This window comes from Megalops cyprinoides, chromosome 22 (genome assembly GCF_013368585.1).
Source record: "Megalops cyprinoides isolate fMegCyp1 chromosome 22, fMegCyp1.pri, whole genome shotgun sequence".
Classification (NCBI taxonomy): domain Eukaryota; kingdom Metazoa; phylum Chordata; class Actinopteri; order Elopiformes; family Megalopidae; genus Megalops; species Megalops cyprinoides.
The window spans coordinates 10,231,298-10,248,972 of record NC_050604.1 but is presented as its reverse complement, the minus strand read 5'-3'; positions in this window follow the sequence as shown (position 1 = coordinate 10,248,972).

The following is a 17,675-nucleotide window of genomic DNA, read 5'->3' as shown; positions in this document are numbered from 1 at the left end:
ATCAACAAATCCCGTCCCGTACTCGGTTCTTCTTAGCTAGCTAGCTAGCTGGACAGACCAAAAGAAATTATATTCTATATTTTAAAATGTTGCTTTGTCTGAAAACGGGTGAGGCGTATTCTTCTCAAGAAAACTCCGCTGCCTCTGTTTTTGAACTTCAATTTTGGCGCCAGGCAACCGTTCCCATTCATCCGTCATCTGTGCGCCCTAAATGTTTAAAGACGTTTTTTCCGGAGGATATTAAACGACCTGAATAAAAAATAAAAATATATATCACTACAGTTAATTCCAGTATATTTGTACTGTTGTTGTCACAAAATAAATCGATTTGTATTTACAGTACTATTTTATTAAAACAGGCAAAATGTGGACAGCTAAAAGAAAAACCGCTACTGCGCAACTGTTTCATGACGTCATATGACATTCCAAAGCCGATTGGTCTATTTGATTTGTTTGGAGTCGCTTCCTGATCACGCATTTCACGGTTCCAATGTTATAGAAATAGAATGAATAGAATGAACAGTTCAGTGAAAGCAACGACCAAAGGTACTGATCTGTTTGCAGTATCATTGTCGTTTACCTTTTCTAATGCCCGTTACTTTCCTTTTAATGTATTAGCCTCTGATTGCTGTGGAAACTGTATAATCCAATTAATTTAACAGTGTGTAACTCAAGCAAATACATTGAAGGAAAAAAGAGATTCAATGAAAGAGAATATCGTGTTTAAAATTAGTATCATGTGATTAATATATTGCAGCAAAATAACCGACAAACCTTGTATTTATCAACATTCTAATTGTTATATTTAAGGGTTATTGTACATTTTTTACAAACATGGACATGCACACAATTTACACCAATTGAGATCAACATTTATGAAATAAAATAAATGTAGGGTGACTCATTAAACATTTTCGTTGCTTACACATTTTGCTTTACATAAGAATTCTGGCCCAGTCAAATGGTTTTATATTTGGCTCACATTGTGCACACAGCATATTATAATGGGAATTGTTAAAATCGTGGGATTTGTCTGAAACCAAAGATGCTTCCTGTGCACTTGAGTTTTTCAGTAAAAGCACTGCTGGAAAGTAATTGTAAATTAAAACAATTCTAATTAAAAAGCAAGTTGAAGAAAAAAATGCAAAGCTGCAAAGCACAGTACCTAGCACTAGCTTTTGCATTATAGCAGTAATGACCCATGCAAATTGAAAAAGCAAGTGCATTTACTACATTTTGTTGTGATAGAAGCTAATGGCATTATAAGACTGTCGGCCGAACATGGTATGCATTTGTAAGCTTTAATGACAGCATTCGATGTTTACCAAATTAGCATTTTATGGCAAGTAGGGAGCTAATGATTCAGTGCATAAATGGCTACCTGCCTAATCCTACTGAATGCACTTTTCTGTAAGTCGCTGATTGTCTGCCAAATGAATGAATGTAAATGTGCATGCAGTCACCTCATTTGAACTTCTTTGTACTATTCTCAGGTGTGCTGCATTCCCATTTGTTCTTCTGAAATGTTATATTGTTATTGTTGTTGTTTTGCAGGCAATCACTGCTTCCCAGTGTCCTCATTTATGTATGATTTGAATAGTTTTCCATTGTGCTAATCTGACTTGCTTTTTGTGCACTATTTGATCTGTCAATCACTCCAAAGGGGCAGGTATTGAGGTGCGGCCAGCTCCTTGAGGGAAGGTCATCTGTAAGACAAACATGGAAAAGTCATGCACAATTAATTTTTTGCAGTGTAATGTTAAATCCATTGCCACGCAATGCACTTTTACGTCCAATTCAAGTGGAGTGAACAATATGACACTCAGCGATTCCAGGACTCAAAGTTCCAGGATAAGATGAGACTGAAAATTTGGTACTGAGGAATTAAGGCAGATCTTGTCCACTAATCAGATAACTTGCTAGTTTTCTCTTATGACATGATAATAATAATGAATGTGTGACTATAAATAACTAGGTAACAATATGTCTGTCTAACTTGTCTAGTCCTGATCTGTCTAGCCACCTGCCTGGTTATGTCTCTGAAAACAGCTTGTGCTGTTTAAGAGGCCATATTCATGATGCCATAACTGCCACCCACACAGGGCATAGCTAAGCAGCGGAAGTGATTAATGCCATACATTTTGCGTTGGTCATTAATGAAAACATGAAAATACGAATGCAGTGCATTTTATTCTGCACTTTCTTTTCTCTCTTCGGTTTCTCATTTTCACTTCTACGCAAAACACACTACCACAGGCAAAAACTGGCTCTCGCATGCACTGATAATCAGAGTCCATTTCCTCTTCAAAGCACTTGGTGGCACTAGAACCCTGTAGTTCAAAGTGACTCGGTACACCTTTACACAAAGGGAGGGGGCATTTGATTAGCAGCGTAGAGGGAAAAAAAAAGGATGGAAGATACACGTTTGTGCTTCATTGTGCAATTGGACGTTCCTGATATGTGCTTGCTCATTGGGCTTTGCATTAATGAATTTATGTATTCATATTTTATCTGTACATTAAAGTATGAGATTTACGGTATTACTGTATGAAGGTATGACAGCATGACTGTAGTTTTGGCAGTGAAATGGTGTTTCATGCATTATTACATGGATGGCAGGTATTTTGTCACAGTTATCAAAGTAATACGTGCTTGTAAAATGTTTTACCCTACCAGCATATCCTTCATGAAGGGTTTATGAAAACATGTTCAAGGATTTTGGAGGAGGAACCTTGTCATTGTTCATCTTGTTATCATCTCAGTCCTCCGGTGATTGGCAGCATCACTTCTGCAAAATTCCAAGCGCTTGTCCTTGAGGATGTGTGTACTGTAACGTCACTGGGCTCAGTTAGGGAATCCACAGAGTTTTCCGCTGTGTAAATATTTAGCCGTCAGCCTGACAAAGTGAGGACGTGTTTGTTGAGACTGGGTTCAGGTGGGATGTTTGTGTGGAGTAATTCTGTAGAGCTGAGAGCTCAGGTGGGTGTATCTTATTAGCATGCTCTATTTTTAAACCGTGATTTCCACAAGACTTTCCGAATGTGTTTTTTGAAGATAGAGGGAGGATGGAGGGCTTTTTACACTTCAAAAACAAACAATGCTGTAAGCAAGGGGAGGATCTCGGTGATGGCCTGGATATTTTCTTCCTCAACAAACAAAGGCCATCACTTCAACATTACCATGAGGCTGAGCAAATCTTTTTTTGTAATATACTTTGATGGCAAAATCTGACAATATGAGCAACGCCACTATAGCAGAACCACTGTTCCCAAAAGGTGCTGTAGTTTGTCCACAGCAAAGATGAAAGCTTGGGAGATGGACACATCTGCCTCGGCGGTCATACAATGTGCCATCCGCTGGCAAACAGACAGGCGATCCTTGAGAGGACTGGGCATCAGAGTGGCAGTATGTGTTCATAAGGGAGGAGGTAAAAACTCAGCTGCCTGGCTCTAAGGGATGACCAGGGAACAGGCATGCCAGCTCCCTGTCACAGAAGACATTCTTGGCTAGAACACTGCAGAGACCTCCGGGGGAGCTAAAGGGCCTTGGTTTACAGTCTGATTCTTTTGGGAGAGTAAATGTGATGTTTGGGTTTGACAGCATCAGGATCTTTCGGGTCACAGTGGTGCTGTGCAAGTTGGCAGAGATGAGTGCAAACGCTAAGACAGTGGGGCTGGTATAAGGTGTAGGAAGCCCCTGGGCTTGTATATTGGTACCACCCAAAAAACAACTCTGCATGTGCCATGGCTGCAGACAGTGCTTCAGAGACAGACACATAACAAGAACCAGACAACAGGCCGCCACAGGAACTTAGCAGTCAAATAACTAAATGATACATTTCAGCCGCTGGTAAGGGAGGTGTGCATTTTGCTTATAAAAACATCCCTCATGGGACATGCAGTAAGCAAAACGACAGTAAGACCTTGCAATGGTTGGCTCTACAAAAGGATCACACCTGCAATGTGATGATGTGCAACGCTGTATTCTCTGTTAAGAGAATACAAGGTTAAAAACACCATATATTTACGTTTCTGTAAAATGCCTCCCATCTATCCAACAAATCTCATTTCTCTCATGTAAGAATGCATCCAAAGTCCCAAGCTCATTTAGTCATAAAGGGATCAATATAAAGAGTCGCTCCTTGCAGTAAGTGCATACCCTTGACTGTAATTTTATTTTCTTTCATTGTGGTGCACTGGAAAAAAGAATATCTAAGTGGGTCTGGTTCTACAGAGAAGAATGTGTGGGCTGGGTCCAACTAAAATTGCATATGACTTGACCAAACTTTTCAACCTATGGCAATGATTTCTGACTAACCATACTACTTAAGGGCATTTTGGCTCTCCCATACTGGCAGCTGCCCACTGCACCCCTTAATTAAGGGAACTGAGGCTGGCCCTGTCCTAGTCCCAGCGAGTGGGGAAATTCAAGTGAACAAGTCAATGCTTTACACAAGGTCACACAAGTATGTACGTCAGGACAGTGGAGAGGGGTGTTATTTGGGAGCACACCCGGTGAAATATAATGCCACCATCATTCCAACACCTTGTCTAATGATGGAACAAGATTGACTCAAACAACACGAAACCATGGAAACAGCAGAAGTAGTGGACTGTGGAAATCACATTGCAATACTAATGCTCATAATTTTGATGCAGGTAAGCAAACATCTGAAAGATGAAGACTAGCACTACACATTTTAAAAAAGCAATGCATCAATTGTGTTATTAACAATCACCATTTGAAATCAAGGGACTGTGCAGAGGCAACCTTAAATCAATCTGGAAGTAATGTTAGGTGTGGGAAAAAAAAAAATAAACATATACATTTTGCTGACTGGGACACCCTCGACCACACGCCATTTTGAGGAGAAACGTTTGAGGCAAAGTGAGCAAAATGCAGATTGGGACGCAGCCTACGAACGGTGAACCAAAGCCCACACAAACCATCACCGTTTTCACCAGCGGAGGAATCACAACAATGCATTTTGACGAGGCGGCAGCGACTGCATAAACCATCTGCTCCTCTACCACGGGACCCAGTGTGTTACTTTATTTAAACTGCGGTGTAAAAAGCTGTCTTTTCACATTGTTCCTTTGTTGCCACCATAGAGAATGCCATCTGTGTTGGCTGAAGCCTTCATCTTCCGGCTCATTCGTCCACATCCTCAGATATTTCACTGGCTCCAGCTGCAGGTGATTTTTTTTTGACCAATCAGACTGTCTGCTTTGGTTTCCAAGGTTGCCATGCTTGATGTATGATTCCATGGCTGAAAATGGTTAGGGGTAGGGTAAATTAGCAGATAGTTGCAGAGGCAAAGTGTTAATTGTCTCAGTCTTTTTTCACCTTCCTCATCTCCCACTAATAATAGCATATGTTGAGAAGACAGCTTGACTCATGTCTCAGGTCTTTGGTGACCTGAATGCAATGCATGGATACATTCAATGTTTACAACTTAAGGTAGATTTTCATTTACATTCAATAACTTAGCAGTTGTTCATATACCAGAGTGCTTATAACAAGGCATCATGGAAAAGAACACATAAGTAGGTATGAAGCTTTTTTTTCTCTGAAATTTGGAGCATATGAACATTCTAATTTATAAAGCACAAAGCAGTAAGGAGTGAGCGCATGCTGCAAAGAATATGAAAGGCTGTGCGGCGGGTTGAGGGTTCAGAAGTGCTTCCTTCAACAGGTTCAGGGGGATGAGAGCATTTTCGTGTCTTAAAAGGGGAGCCTGCTTTTATGGGTTTTCCCTCGAAGAGGAGCGGGTCCGGCGCCGCCACTCGATCGGTCGGAAGTCGATGCGAGTCTCTTTGAAATCTGCTTCTCCAGTCACGCCAACCTCTGAAGCCCTCGTCCGACTCCATGCATTGCGTTCATACACAGTGCCTACACAGGGAATGACCTACATGGGCAGTGACCTCTAAGACTAGCCAGGCATGACGTACGGGACTAGACTCATTCTTCATCGCGGGTCTCTCAGCGACCACATGGGACTGCAGCTCTTTTCTATCAAGACCCTCTTTGCGTTTCAGTACTGCTTCATTTCACTTCCTTTCAGGCAAAGGTGGCTGGGAGCACCACCACAGACCAGGAAAAGGGGGACTGGCAGCCATGACTCCATCCTCTACACTTCCTTGTCGAGGAAGTTCTGGTGCTGTTGATGCTGTTGTGTGTTTGCCGTCAATGTTTTGCCTTTGATTACACTCCTCTCAGAAATATTCGCAATGAGACTGCAAAACAGAAGGTTTAGTTTTAGCGATGCAAAGAGCTAATTATCAATATTAGACAATCTGAACTAATTTGCAGAATATCTGCAGTTAACTTTATCACAAAGAGCACCACCACTGACAAACCAGACATCATCACCAGGCAATTTGTTGAAAATATTGACTGACATCACTATGATGACATAACAATCACTGTCATACTTGCGTATGTTTGTAAGAACTACCTTTCTGTGCAAATGTACAGGTAAACCGTTAACAGGTAGCCTACTCAATTTCTAGGTAAATGAATTGGATTAACCCCTTTTAAATCCCATTTAATCTTACTGTATTCCAGATTTCGCTGTTTTATGGTGTGAGATCAGCACTACATGAAGTTTTTTTTTTTTTCTGCTGATTGTGGCGACCTGTGTGATGAATTAGAGCTAGTCTCGCATATAAAGTATAACAAGGCGCCTCCGCCGGGTTTTTTAGCCACGGCCGCAGAAAACCGCATATTTAATGCGGGAGAAGCTGCTATCCAAACCTTCCCGTGTTCCCACAGCGTGTCATTTTTCTTCTCGTGTGCGCCTCTTCCCGGCCTTGCCTCACATTTATTTTACTCCAGAAATTAAATTGAACTAACAGCATGTGCAGACGAGTAATAAATAAGGCAGCGCCTCGGAGTGACTGTCTAAATTGCAACAGCAATGATTCATCTTGCACATTTAATTTTCATCAGGCTGAGAGATGGCGTCTCTTTTATCACACCGGTGGAGAAATATTTAATACCAGACTTCTAAAACTAGTCCGCTTAAGCACACTAGTCATTAACTGAAAGCTATTATTCGCTGCAGGATTGTTAACGACGCAGTTTATTTTTATCGTTCAGTTTCGTTCGACTGTTCGCCCTGTGCGGTGCAATGGCAAAGCACAAGCGCTGTTTGGAGTTAAAGTGTGGCACGTTGGAACTGACTCGATTTATGTGCGAATTCATGTGAATACTGGAAATGTATTATTACGACTTTACAAAGGCGATTGGTTCCAGCAGTATTTACATTTTATTATTTTTGTTGATTAGAAAAAGGGAATTCAAATCAGAAACCGTGGTCTCTTATAATGTCATATTGACCACTGTGTACAGAGCTTTTACAATCCTCGTCATGAATTGCAGAAAAGAAATTTTCACCTCATGCACATTTCCACGGATGTTTTTATACGTAGTCTGTGGGCTGTTAATTAATTTTCATGGTTTTGTTTGGATTTTCATCAGCCAGTGTGGAGACAGGTTTCGAGCGAATTTGGCATGTTTGTTTTAGTTAGGTAGAATTTCAGTTCACCTCCATATTTATGACAGATAAATAAATGCACAAATCTCAAGTTATTCTTATTGAAAATATTTGAAAAACACAAACCAATCTTCCACAGTGACTTTTTCATTTGCTCATTGTTTTGTCATGACAGTGTTTGAAAACAAAATAATGCAATGACACTGAAGCTTTAGCACTTGGAGTACAGCAAAGAAATGACAGCAAACCACAGCTTGCCTTGATATGAATTAGCTACCCTTGGGCTTGTCAGGAAGCTGAACGGTAGGGTTAAAGGGCTGCTCATAACTGTTACTCCCATTTCACTAAAGCACTATGAATCATCATCATCATCATCGTCCTCATCATCATCAACATCATCATCATCATCATCACCATTTGATCAAACAAATCCAATAAAAAACTTACAAAAAAGTTACATCTTTAACTGAAAGGGCATGTAACAAGCTTTCTCAGATTAGTTTTAACTCCACTATTCTGGGTGGCCTTGAATATTTGATAATCTAATATGATCCTTCATTTTACAAAAGAAAAACAACCAACTTCAAGAGGTCCTGAATCTGAAATCAGGAAATCAAGTATATGTAAGTATGTAAGTATAAGTGAAATGAGGTTTTTTTTAATCAAAACATCAAGGAGCACTGAAAAAACTACAAAACTGTCTGAACCATGTTTGTGGGGGGATTCTTTGAGCTCCACCTTGGAGAAACATATGTAACATATGGATGGATGGAAAAGGAAATCAAAACATGGTCAGGTTCCACGGCAGACATGGCCAAGTGCTCTGTTTCACTTATTGAATCATCACAAATCAGAGAAATGGCACATTATCTTAAGGGATGGAAATTAATGTTAGCAATAGCCGTTGGAATGGCTGAAAGATGGTTTCAGGAACCCTTTATTAACAGAAGAGGCATCTGCATGAAATCATCCTCGTTACAGTTCACCTACCATCTTAAAATGATTTTAAGGGGGAAAGATAAAAAAACAGTTGCAGGAGCTTAGTTAGGTGAGCTCTTCCACCTTAACTGTGGCTTTAATAACTTAAAATGGAACCTGTGCTTTTGAACCATTCCGTATTCCCGTGGCATTTCAGTTATGGCCTCCGCAATCCTGCATGTGATTTACACACCAAATGGGGGCGGTATTCAAATGCAACATAATAATGTAACAAGCTTATTGATATTCAGGCCGTTCTGCGAGCTCCCGCGCCGCAGTAATAAAACCAAATGCCTTCCGTGTTCGCGGAGAGACAGCTCGCAGAATTGGGCCCGCACAATGGGACGAGCCAAATCAAATAAGATGTAATAACGCTGCAAAAGATCAGCGTTCGATGGACAGCTTTACACGACAAACAAATGCCAAGGCCCCAAAGCGGCACCAAACATGTTGTTCCAGGGTACTTCAGCCACACATTTGGTTGATCTTTTTGCTAAACCATTCATCTGACACCCTCTGTTGAATGCCTGCACCGTTATCAAAAACCGATATGTGTGGCCATTTTGTGGATCAATAGTTTTGCTTGTTCATTTCGAAATAAACCATTCTGTTACCCAGTAGGTTTTGTCACTTCTCCTTCTAAAAATGCCCATCGGGAGACTGGCATTGATGTTCATGTTACCAATGGGTATTGAATTTATTATCAGACACACTTCAAGCAGAATACTGTCAGAATTTAACCTTATAATCGTGCCCTTGTCTACACTAACAAAAACTGTTAATATAAAAGAATATAGTATGACTTATTGTGTTATAATGTGATTACTATTATAATGGCTGACTTGGAGTCATATATCACATTTTCATGTGCATAGTTTCATTTTTTTTTTTTTTTACACAAAGTGATATATCATTCTTTGTAAGAATGTTGTGATGAATGTCTGCAGGTGTTTATGATTGCTTTTTAAATTGTGTCACAACTGCAGTCTTTAATTACACTCAATTAAAGCCCTAGGAAATTACACCTAATGTAAAGCAGAACTATTTAATTATTATTTTTGCTGGTTGCATTAATTCAACATAGTGTAATTTTAGCCATTGTTTTCTAGCATTTCAAACAGTCTCTAAATGTATTTCCATGAGTCCAAATAATCATTCAACAGAGGAAGACAGGAAAGGCTGGTTTCCATAAACTACAGAGCTCACCAGACAGATGCTGACATTTCAGAGACAGAAGAGGAACCAGGTGAAAGTAAAGACAAAATGACTGAAAGATATATTGTGGCAGGTGGCAGAGTGATGGTCAAAGTGAGGGCGTTAACCAAAAAAAAAAAAATCCAAAATGAGAAATCGGGGCTGGGGTGCATCTGTGATGGAAACATATGAAGGTTGACTTGACCAGAAAGGCAATCGGGAGCATTGATCTGGCGGGCAGGGACAAGTCACAGAGAATCTGCCGAGCATGAGAGATGTGCTCCAATCCTTCTGTGCTTCCACTTTTCAATTAGGTTTGGACCAACTTGAGAATACTGATGCGGTGAGATGGGGGTTGAGGGAACTCGCTGTTAAAAAAAGTGAAAATCCAGTTCTACAGGGCGCCTACACCAATCAGTGACTCGGCCATACAATTGTCATCTTTCATCTGCATTACCTCAGAACTTTATGGTATGTCTCCTAAAAAAGGTTTTGAATGTGACTTCCATTGACGTTCATTCAGCATTTAATTAGATGTACCAAACATAAACCAAGTCAAATGCCCTTCCTGCTAATTTAGAAATGTTTGGTTCCTCCAACTAAATAATTATTGTGTGGATTACTCTCACATAACATGACTCTAATTCCTTTTAAAGCAGTTTACATACAGGTCAAAGGGGATTTTCAAAACTGAATAGTGAGAATCAAGTTTTCTGGCTTGTGATTTTGCAGTAATAACATTCATGGCAAGCGCTATGGTGAATTATAGTCAACCCACGCATTGCAAATTCAGACCAATCACATTCAAGGGTGAATTTCAGAGCACCACTCCCTCCTCCTGCACACAGGGGTCTAATGTCTAGTTTCTTAGTCACAGAACAGGGGTGGGGCCACCAGAAGTTTTCAGGGAGACGGAAAAAGAGTGAACAAAGCGAAATCGCAGCTTACAAAAGTGTCATTTACTTTTTATGTGCCGAACAATTTGGCAGGTTAAATTCAAACATCTGTTTAATCAGGCCTCCAGCTGTCTTTTGAAAGAGAATACATTACGGAGGGCCTCAGGGCAGGTGATATACGGCACCGAATCTCGAGGATCTGTTTTCGCTTTAATGACAGCGAGAGAATCGCGTCATGCATCACTGTTTGCAAACACCTCGCTGTCAACAACCCAGAGGCTTTGATTTTTGCAAGATATGCTACTATGGGCCACGAAGACCCGGGCGAGTAAATTACTTTTGTCAAACTTGCGAAAAAACCTGTCAGCAGGCAACCAGACAGCTGGCAGGGGAATAACATTATATAAGTGACTGTCAAAAAGATGTGAGGAAGAGGAAACATGGGCATTTCGCTTCATGAATGATTCAGTTGGGGGGGGGGGATTTATTATTTTTTTAAGTTGCTGCGAAAGGTCAGATAATGTCACCGCGACTCTGAGATCAGATGGTGCAGCTCACCTTTACCACCGTTTTCCCTTTCAAAAATCCCCGTTTTGTTGCATAAGCGCAAGGTTCAGTCATGGCGGGTCTGTGAGATTTATGTCTCGAGTGTTGTTGAGTAACGTCGAAAAGCCAGAATCACGTTCTTTTTTATCGAGGTCATTACCGAAGTTATAGGCCCCATTTATTTCCGAGGAGTTAATGGGACCTCGTAGCGGAGTGCATAATTTAAACGGGGGCCACGCGGAGCACGGCTCCTGCAGTTTCCTTTGGGTTTTTGATGAATAAAACACAGTCATCATCTCCTCAGACGCACTACATTTAGATGTCTTCTAACCATCCCTGAGTCTGAGCTGATACGAAGTGGTGCTAATCAGGCATCTCTATAGTCAGCCAGGGAGGTCCTGACTCGGGGTATGTGGACTGTCATTGCGTTTCTCAGGGCCGGCACAGTGTCTGCTTGTTACCTTCACTTGCCCTCATTTCTAATTTCCTCTGTAAGAAACGGCTTGTGTAATGACTCTGAGGCTGTGATGCGCAGTCGGATAATTCATCAGAGAGAGCGGGGAATGAGATGACATGTTTCTTCAAGAAAACTGATTTTCCCAAACTTGTTCTGCTATTTGTGTACTCCGCTTTGCAGAGAGGTCGCACATGGGCAACAAACATCCCCGGCAAACACTGTGTGCATTTAGTCAGATGTTGTCCCAGTTATAAATAAGTTACAACCATCACATTTTCTCACATAGCGACATCATCATGCATCCTTTCCTGTGAAAATCATGAGTGTGCTTTTTTATGAACTTGGGAACTATATTGCGCTCATCGTAAACAGAAATACCAGGATGTAAGATTGTTTCAAATGTGTCAGGTTCCTAATGGCATTTCACGGGGTTGGTGGCAAAATGTTTCATGCCATCTTGTGAAAGTGGCCCACAGTGAAAAATAATGGGAACTCCAGCAGAGAGTTGTGAGGTGGTGTGTTGTGGAGATTTGAAAGTGGAGGTCCCACCATCTGACTGAAATGAATATTCAGTGTATGTTAACATCCAGCTGAACTGCTGATCCAATGCCGCCATGGTATGACCATAGGTTATTCATTCTTTTTTTAACCTTTGAACCCCTTTATGCTTCCAAGCACTTGATTCGATCTTAGAACGATGTGCTTTGGGCTTGCCATCAGGTGAGACATTTAAATGGACATTTTCACACAAAATAATTTTGTTGATTGTAGTCACACACCAGCTCTTGATGTTGTGTAACATTTGAAACATCTGAAATTTCATCAAATGAGAGGGCTTACTCACATTTTACGCTGTGTAGTGTGCTGTAGTGGGACAACTGCTGTACTATTGCCATTGGTGTATAATTTATAAAAAAAAAAAAATCACAAAAAGGTCAATTTTGGTAGCCAATGTCTGACTATGTTGAATTTATAATCAAGAAATAAGAGTATCAAGCATTGGTTTACACACACACACACACACACACACACACACACACACACAAACACACACACATACAGTGATTTCTAATTTACTTTGATGTTTTTTCCATTTTATGTTTGATAAAAGCAAGGGTGGATGCCCTCTATACAAATTCTTGTTTATACCAGGCTTGTAATCAAAAAGTAATATGTGAATAAATAGAACACTGATTCTAATGGGGAATTATAGCACACTGGAAATAAAGGCCTTTCATTTCAATCCGCTCCATTTCAAGCTGTTGGAATGCAGGTCTTTCTTAATTGCATTTGCGACCTTGTTCCACACCTAATGCGCAAGTCATTTTTAAGCTGTCAACGCTGTTTGTGCAACAGACAAGCCAGAGGTGTTTGGTGTTAATTAGTTCAGATGTTCAATGAGGTCTTCGGGAGCAATAAAGGAAGCCGAAAAATCTAACTAACACGTTGGGAATGCGAGAGGCGCGTGACTCCCGCCCCCGTTATCATCATCTCGTCCCCACCCCTGTCTGGGAAAGGGGCGACTGATTCTCACATTTCACTCGGCCTGGCCCATAACCGCGGGCGCCGTAACATTAAATTAGAAATAACTAATGGGAGGTGTATTTTACAAGGGTCCAGATGCTCTGCGCCGGGTGCGTGATGAATCGCCCTGTTAGCGTTCCCGTTTCAAATGGCAAAGCCTTAAATTTGTTGTTTTATGTTTTTGTGCCCTGCGTGGCGAAACGTGGGGGCCTGTTGCTGGATGATAATCCTCGCGCGTGAAATGGTGAGGGCATAAAACCACACCGGCATTTTAATCGCGGCCCGTGCATTTCGTCCGGCTCCCCGCGCCCTTCAATCATCCGCGCGTTTCACAGCGGGACGACGTTTTCGGGGTATAATCAGGCTCGATCCGAGGCATATCTGCCACCATGACAACCGACAGGTGAAAGATCTGGGCTGTTATGCTCAACATGGACGTGCTGCAGTTGGTCCATGGGCTGGCGGTGTGTAGCGCTCTGATCCCAACACAGTGTTTGGCAGAAGTAATCTTGGTGTCTGGTGACACAGAGTGCCTCCACCAGCTGTCATTATTACCTTGACTGTGTAGTAAAATATTGAGTCTTTAGGAAGGATTGCAATCAAGACTGAATACACATGGCAACAATCTTTAATCTCCGTCACTGTGACGAGAACTCTCGCAATGGTATTTTTAGGTATGATGTGGTTTTCTTTGCATGTTTATTGTGATCTGTGCAATTTCATTTACCAGCTCACACATTTCAGTAAGAGCTAGTAGCAGGGGGAAAACTTTGAGGATGTGGTTAGCCTCGCAGATATGCAGTCATTGCCATGTTGCTGAGAATGAATCCTTCGTAGCCTGTGTGCACTGAAGGCCAGCCCCAGTAGCTCATTGTTGTGATTCACTCCATGTGCCACAGATCAGAAAGCCTTGTCTCCGTTTCTGTAGAGAGTCAACAGGAGTCACAAAATGCACATGTTTTTGCTAAAGATCTAGAGGGGGCATTGTTGTGGATCTGAATGTCTGTGTTCTGAACTATATGAAGTGCATTTGCTTCTCATTTTTTTTTAATCTAAGAGAAAGTATTGTGCATCTTTCCAATGGTTGCCGCAGAAAATGGTGGAGTGCAGGCCTGGAACTCTTCTCTTTTTGGTTTCAGATGGATACTCTTTCTCTTTGTCTCTTTCTCGCTCCCTCTGTTTCTTGGACCTGGGTCAGAGCTGTGCCTCGGGGCAAGGCCGGCCAGTTGCCCACCCCTCGATGCCTCCCACCTGGGTGTGAGAGATCCAGGCTTGGTGGTGTTTTTTTTTTGAGGCTTTGGAGAGAACTGCATGTTTTCTCCTCCCTGATGTGCGTGTCACTTTGTATTAAATCACGGGGGCGGGCAGCGGAGCAGATCGTCGGGTGCACCGTGCTGGATCAGATAACGGCTGTGAACGCATTTCATTCACAGCCAGCGACAGGGGGAGAAAAAAAAAAGAACGAACGAGCCCTAAACCCTTCAGAGCAGAAAATGTCACAGTAATTTCAGACACATTACCGCACAGAGGACGGCCTAATGAAGCCCTATTAGAATGTCATACCTCCTTACTTCTGAATGCCTCAGAAAGTTTATTTGATATGTCTCAGCCAATTATCAGAGGCTCTGTGATAAGGAAGTGCTCTCTGGGCTGCATTCATATCTCTATGGAATGGCTAAATAGTGGGAAATTCACAGGCTGCACACGCCAGAAATGAATTTCCTCCAACACAATGGTGTTCCACCTGTTCCTTTGAACAGTCAGTCTCACTGATAAGGAAGCCAATGGTTTTCTCCCTTTACCTAGAGAGAGACTGACAGAGATACAAAATACAATGGCGAATCATTGTTGAAGTGTTGAAGCAGTGGAGAGACAGAGAAAGATACACAACACAATGGTTAATCATTTTATTATATTTTTTACAGTGTGCACTGAAACAATGGGCTCATTTTATTGTTCTTTTTCCTGTTCAAAGTACTTTTATTTAAGTGAAAGGCAAGCACTTTCAAAAATGATCAGAAATATTACAATTACATACGGGTGTGTTTTTACTATTTTTTTGTTTCATTCTTCATATGAGAAAGACAAGTCATTTTTCACTAGAGTGTTCTAGGTCGATTTTACACACAGTACCATAAGGGATCAATCAAGTCAAATCAGGTACAGCCAAAGATATATTCAGGATACAGTGGGTTCATTTAAGTCATTGATGTGTGAGTTTGAGGAGGGCTCCATCTCTAAATCTGCCCTCTCAGTTGTGAGTGCCTTGGGTGTAACAATGTCAAACAGGGAGAGAAGCGGGCCATTAGGCCCCCTTCTGTTGTATGTTTTCCAACTGTATAAACAGGCCCTTAAAATAAAGTCTGACCTATTTTCTCACAATGAAAAAAAAAAACAAAGAAAAACAGGAATTGCAGTGTCTTCTCACTTTCCGCCATTGCCATCAGCCTATTCAAATTGTCTTGCAGTCAGTGGAGGGTGAAATTGGGTTCAGTACAACAACAGTGCAACAGCGTACAGTGCGAAAAAAGACCAGAGAAGGATCTAATCATTCACGTATGGGATCTAACATTCAGGCACAAATCAAAAGTTCTTTTTTCTTGTTTTTACTTGGCCTACTCCTTTATTTGGCCTTCTTGTTTTCATTCTTCTGTGACAAGAAGACCATGACTGGATGGCGTTGATAGCCATTGCTGTTTTGCGCTATCCCTGATCTTGACGGAACATCAGTGTGGTTTACAAACAGCCTTTTGGCTCCTCAGCACTATATCCAACTGACTGGTCATCACAGGAGTCAGGACTCGGGAGTACCCTTAAATAAAGACTTGTGAATTAGAAGGTAGGAGGTATGACTTACAGCTGCCGTTCCGAGGGCGCCGTCACGGCCCGTTCGCCGCTGTTGAATCACCTGTGACACATGTTATGGTGCGCAACACTGAAAATGACTTTGGTTCTTTCCCCCTGGGACAATATTCAATCATGGTTTGCTTTTGGTCATCTCATCAGCGGCTCCCTAGCCCTAGTGAATGTTAACATGCTACCGGTCAATTTAGAGAGTACCCTGCTAATGAGACCCTCTCCACTGATGTACAATCATCTATGTAAGGAAACAAAGGTATGGTGAAAGCAATGATTTAGCTGGCAGAAACGTGATGCAACACTTTCCATGTTTCAGCAAATATTACAGACTGCAGCTATAGGAGCTGTTTACTTATTATGACCAAAGACTATACACATACTATACAGATACTAACATAGAGATTCAGCAGAGCATGTTTTGACCATATTCAGTATATAGAATTTAATTTATTAAAATGTCTTTACTTGCATTTAGACCGATCTCCGTGTTTACTGAAAGCTCTGACGGAAAACTTCAGATGAAGACCAGAACTACTTAGTCTCATATTTGTCTTTTCAGCAAATAGACCCAAAAGAAATCGGTTAGTGTTTCCTGAGTGGCTAGGTCTGCACCTTAAAAATAATCCATTCAGCTTGTTAAGAGCTAAAAAGCCAAAAGAAAACCAACACATGCCATAAATCAAACCACCCATCATTACAGAGGAAGTATGGGAAGCAGAAATCAAGTTTTCGGAGTGCAGCTTTTCCGCTAATGAACTCAGAAAAAGTGGCACTCGTTAAAATGCCCTTGAAAGGTAGATACAGTCCTTGAGTCTGCTGGAAGATTGTCGGGATTAAGAAACTATTTGAATGAATGGTGGGGGTATAGCAGACCATCAGCTTTGCAGGGGTTCATCCTGAGGATAAAGAGACAAAAGTCACAGAGAGGGAAGAGGTGAAATATAACAGAAGTGCCTCTGTTCATCCTCTATGTGGAGCAACCACCGTGAGGTGTCAACAGATAGCAGGGTGCCGGTCTGCTGGATAAAATGATCATTTCAAGATGTACACAGAGTAGTTGAGGATACCACAAGCCACAGGAAAACGATTTACATTTAAGTCATTACATCGTCAAGGAGTTTGAGTGGCAGAGTATGGCTTCCCCTGATTGGCTGAGTTTTAATAGCCTTGTAAAATCATGTGAACCACCATGACGCTACATCTTGGTTTGTGTTGCTCACACACACCCAAAGACAATGTGAGAAATCTTTCACAACCCTCATTATAGGATCGTTTTGGCGGGTAGCCAATCAGCGCTCGCCCGTGAAACCTGGCCCACCGTTAAATCCTTAAAGATTGATTCCTGGCCGCTCTGTGGTTAGCCTGAGAAGCTAATGTTAGCTAACAGACTGGCACACATGCCAGCAAATAGGTGCTGGCTAGAGGCAAGTCATGGAGGGCCAGTGGGTGAGATCCACTGCCTCCATTATCTCTCACACACACACACGCACACACCTGCACACACTCACTCACAGGTATACGCACACAGAGAGAAGAAAATTGACTGTTTATAGGAGATAATGAAGGCAGAGGACTGAGAGTACAGGCAAGACTGAACTCAATCAAAGAAACATGAAAAACATTACAATAAACTATGAATGCTTTATTAATGGACTCAATCAAAAAGAAAATAAGCTTGCACACTGTCATCCTTCAACGCATTAGCACCACCATATGACAGAGT